The sequence below is a fragment of the Schistocerca serialis genome, unplaced genomic scaffold (assembly GCF_023864345.2).
Source record: "Schistocerca serialis cubense isolate TAMUIC-IGC-003099 unplaced genomic scaffold, iqSchSeri2.2 HiC_scaffold_1192, whole genome shotgun sequence".
Lineage (NCBI taxonomy): Eukaryota > Metazoa > Arthropoda > Insecta > Orthoptera > Acrididae > Schistocerca > Schistocerca serialis.
The window spans coordinates 360,001-365,000 of NW_026047395.1; the positions used below are offsets into that span (position 1 = coordinate 360,001).

Sequence of the window (5,000 nt, forward strand, 5' to 3'; positions counted from 1 at the left end):
AATGAAAGTGAAGGTCTCGCCTTGCGCGGGCCGAGGGAGGATGGGGCTTCCCCGCCCTTCACGGGGCGGCGGCCTCCGCACTCCCGGGGCGTCTCGTCCTCATTGCGAGGTGAGGCGCACCTAGAGCGTACACGTTGGGACCCGAAAGATGGTGAACTATGCCTGGCCAGGACGAAGTCAGGGGAAACCCTGATGGAGGTCCGTAGCGATTCTGACGTGCAAATCGATCGTCGGAGCTGGGTATAGGGGCGAAAGACTAATCGAACCATCTAGTAGCTGGTTCCCTCCGAAGTTTCCCTCAGGATAGCTGGTGCTCGTACGAGTCTCATCCGGTAAAGCGAATGATTAGAGGCCTTGGGGCCGAAACGACCTCAACCTATTCTCAAACTTTAAATGGGTGAGATCTCCGGCTTGCTTGATATGCTGAAGCCGCGAGCAAACGACTCGGATCGGAGTGCCAAGTGGGCCACTTTTGGTAAGCAGAACTGGCGCTGTGGGATGAACCAAACGCCGAGTTAAGGCGCCCGAATCGACGCTCATGGGAAACCATGAAAGGCGTTGGTTGCTTAAGACAGCAGGACGGTGGCCATGGAAGTCGGAATCCGCTAAGGAGTGTGTAACAACTCACCTGCCGAAGCAACTAGCCCTGAAAATGGATGGCGCTGAAGCGTCGTGCCTATACTCGGCCGTCAGTCTGGCAGTCATGGCCGGTCCTTGCGGCCGGCCGCGAAGCCCTGACGAGTAGGAGGGTCGCGGCGGTGGGCGCAGAAGGGTCTGGGCGTGAGCCTGCCTGGAGCCGCCGTCGGTGCAGATCTTGGTGGTAGTAGCAAATACTCCAGCGAGGCCCTGGAGGGCTGACGCGGAGAAGGGTTTCGTGTGAACAGCCGTTGCACACGAGTCAGTCGATCCTAAGCCCTAGGAGAAATCCGATGTTGATGGGGGCCGTCATAGCATGATGCACTTTGTGCTGGCCCCCGTTGGGCGAAAGGGAATCCGGTTCCTATTCCGGAACCCGGCAGCGGAACCGATACGAGTCGGGCCCCTCTTTTAGAGATGCTCGTCGGGGTAACCCAAAAGGACCCGGAGACGCCGTCGGGAGATCGGGGAAGAGTTTTCTTTTCTGCATGAGCGTTCGAGTTCCCTGGAATCCTCTAGCAGGGAGATAGGGTTTGGAACGCGAAGAGCACCGCAGTTGCGGCGGTGTCCCGATCTTCCCCTCGGACCTTGAAAATCCGGGAGAGGGCCACGTGGAGGTGTCGCGCCGGTTCGTACCCATATCCGCAGCAGGTCTCCAAGGTGAAGAGCCTCTAGTCGATAGAATAATGTAGGTAAGGGAAGTCGGCAAATTGGATCCGTAACTTCGGGATAAGGATTGGCTCTGAGGATCGGGGCGTGTCGGGCTTGGTCGGGAAGTGGGTCAGCGCTAACGTGCCGGGCCTGGGCGAGGTGAGTGCCGTAGGGGTGCCGGTAAGTGCGGGCGTTTAGCGCGGGCGTGGTCTGCTCTCGCCGTCGGTTGGCCTCGTGCTGGCCGGCGGTGCAGGATGCGCGCGCCTGCGCGGCGTTCGCGCCCCGGTGCTTCAACCTGCGTGCAGGATCCGAGCTCGGTCCCGTGCCTTGGCCTCCCACGGATCTTCCTTGCTGCGAGGCCGCGTCCGCCTTAGCGTGCTCCTCCGGGGGCGCGCGGGTGCGCGGATTCTCTTCGGCCGCCATTCAACGATCAACTCAGAACTGGCACGGACTGGGGGAATCCGACTGTCTAATTAAAACAAAGCATTGCGATGGCCCTAGCGGGTGTTGACGCAATGTGATTTCTGCCCAGTGCTCTGAATGTCAACGTGAAGAAATTCAAGCAAGCGCGGGTAAACGGCGGGAGTAACTATGACTCTCTTAAGGTGGCCAAGTGGCGGCGGTGTGGCTGCATCCGGACTTGGCTTTTCGAAGTGCGGTCTTGATGTAGTCGTGCTGCTGCTGCGAGGTGCCTTCCTTGGGTTATAGTTACAGGGAGAGTGATGCGCAATACATGGGCCTAGCCCTCTTAGCCTCTCCTCTCCTGCGGTCTTCTCCCCTTCTCGTGGGCCCGCTGATTTTTGCAGAGTGGAAGACCGCACCAGGGGCTTGGGGGGGTTACCAGCCCCCCCTCGCATTATCCCTTTATAGTTGGGGGCAGCCGACAAGAAACAAGAGATGGTGGCCCTTCCGCTGAAGGTGCCACCCCAGCTACCCCAGCACCTATCCGGCCAACCGGCCGTAACGAAAATGCGATAGTTTGTGTAGCTCCCTTTGCTTGCAGTGAGTGCCACCGCACTTTTACCACGAAGAACGGTCTCGGGGTCCATCGCCGCCGCCAACACCCTGCGGCCGCCAACGCTGAGATCGTGACGGAGAGGCATCGCGCGAGGTGGACGGAGGAAGAAGTCCTGTCGCTCGCCAAGGCAGAGGCCGAACTGTTCCTGGAGAGGGACGCCCGGTTCTTCTTTGTAAATCAAGAACTTACCAGGATGTTCCCCGACCGAACGCTTGAGGCAATCAAGTGCCGACGGCGGCAAGCTGCCCACAAGCAGCTTGTCCGCCAATTCATGGAGGCACTTGAGATCGGTCGGGGTGAAGAGCCGGCGTCCCGCCGTGGAGCAGCGAGCTCGCTGCCTGACGCGGGCGAGGCCGCTGCGCCGCCCGTCGACGCAGCCGAGGACTTCGCGGCCGACACCACCGGGCCGCCGCCGGAGGGGCCGACTGACGCCGCCATCTGGGAGCATCTGGCGGGGCTACCTGCTTCCGCCCAGCGTTTCTCTGCCCTGGATCGAGTCATTGGTCTGGGGCGGGGCACGCCGCCCGATGTCATCCTGGGCATGCTCCCGGATGCCCTTGCGTCGGTCGGGTCCAGGGGGGAGAGGTCGATCACCAGGACACAGCGGCCGCGCCAACCATCCAAGCGGCCGCCTGCCGCCCCGCCGCTGCAGAAGCGCAAGCGGCGCCGCTGGGAATACGCGCGGACACAGGACGCCTTCCGCAGGTCGCGTGCGCGTTGCGTGCGCGGCTTGCTGGACGGCACCCTGCTGCAGCCGCCACCCGACATCCCCGGTCTGCTGGACTTCTGGGCGGACCTCTTCACGAAGAAGCCGATCTCCACCGCCGGCTTCATCCGTGACCGCCTTCTCCCGCACTCGGAGCCTGTCGCTCCTGAGTGCCTATGGGGGCCGGTCACACGTGAGGAGGTCGCTGCTGCCTTGCCGCCCAGGGGATCGGCAGCCGGGCCGGACGGCCTGACTCCAGCGGAGCTGCGGCGCCTGCCGCATGAAGTCCTGGTGAAACTCTTGAACCTCTTCCTCCTGGCCCGCGCCCTCCCCGAGCGTCTGCTTCGCGCCCGGACGTCACTTCTCCCCAAAACGGCTGCACCAACATCCCCCGCTGACTTTCGCCCCATTACGGTCTGCTCGGTGTTGGCGCGGACCTTTCACAAGGTTCTCGCGTCACGCCTGATGCGTGCATGTGCTGTGGACGAACGTCAGCGGGCATTCATCCCCCGGGATGGGATGTTGGAAAACACCTTCATCTTGGACACTGCTCTCACCGACGCAGTCCGCTCCTGTCGCTCTGTTTTTGTGGCATCGATCGACGTCTCTAAAGCGTTCGATTCGGTGGACCATGCCGCCCTCCGCCCCGTGCTGAGGGCTCATGGCCTGCCGGATTGCTTTATTGAGTACGTCGAAAGGTGTTACGAGGGTAGCACGACGGTGATAGCGGGCGGCGCCGACGTGGGCGTGCCCCTGCAGCCGGCTAGGGGTGTGCGTCAGGGTGACCCCCTCTCCCCCCTCCTTTTCAATTTTGCGGTGGACTATGTTTTGAGTCAACTTCCCTCCCACATCGGAGCTCGGATCCTTGGTCGCAGAGTTAACGCTGCGGCCTTCGCAGATGACGTCCTGCTTTTTGCATCGACCGCGAGGGGATTGCAGTCCCTCATCGACGCAGCCGTCGCAGCCCTCGCCCATCTGGGGCTGCAGATCAACGCCCGGAAGTGTTTCACCCTCGCCTTAGTCGCGTCTGGGCGCGACAAGAAGGTGAAGGTCGACGCCGACGTTACCTTCAAAGCGGGCAACGCCACCGTGCCCGCCCTACGTGTGGGTGAAACCTTCCGGTACCTGGGACTGCAATTCTCCACCGCTGGTCGCTGCGTTTTCAACCCACGACGCCACCTGGTGGAGCAGCTGGACGTCATCTCCCGAGCTCCGCTCAAGCCGCAACAGCGCCTCCACGCCCTCACCACCGTACTTCTGCCTGGCCTGTACCATGGGCTGGCCCTCAGCCGCACCCGAGTGGGTGCGTTGAAAGCGGCAGATGTGACCATCCGTGCCGCCGTCAGGAGATGGTTCCGCCTTCCGGCGGACACTCCCCTGGGCTACTTCCACGCTCCTGTAGCCCAGGGAGGCCTCGGCATCCCATCATGCCGATGGATGGGGCCAACACTTCGCCGGTCCCGTCTCCTGGCGCTGAAGAGGATTGGGCCAGCCGCCGACGGTGCAGGCCGGGACGAGGTGCAGCGTGAGATTGAGGCGCTGGAGCGGCATCTTATGTGGGAGGGCCACCTCCTCAAATCGTCGACGCAGGTTGGAGAGATGTGGGCCGCGCGCCTGCACGTTGCCTTTGACGGTGCGGCGCTGTCATCTTCCGCCGCCGTCAAGGGGCAACACCAGTGGGTCGCTGACACCAGTCGCCTGCTATCTGGGCGTAACTTCATCGACGCTCTCCGCGCCCGCATCAACGCCTTCCCCACGAAGGCACGGCGCAGTCGCGGGCGGGAGGCGGACACCAGATGCCGCGCGGGCTGCCAGGCCGTAGAGACCGCCAACCACGTGTTACAGGCTTGCTTCAGGACGCACGGGTCCCGGGTTAAGCGGCATGACGCGATCGTGCGCTATGTTGCCCGTGGACTCGCGCAGAGGGGCTTCAACGTCTCTGTGGAGCCCCACCTCCGCACACCTGAGGGAATCCGCAAGCCTGACGTG

The 5,000-nt window shown here is 62.7% G+C and overlaps 1 pseudogene; it reads left to right on the forward strand.

Moving 5' to 3' along the window:
- The window catches only part of LOC126434642 (large subunit ribosomal RNA), a 7,955-nt pseudogene that overhangs the window by 992 nt on the left and 1,963 nt on the right, over positions 1-5,000 (forward strand).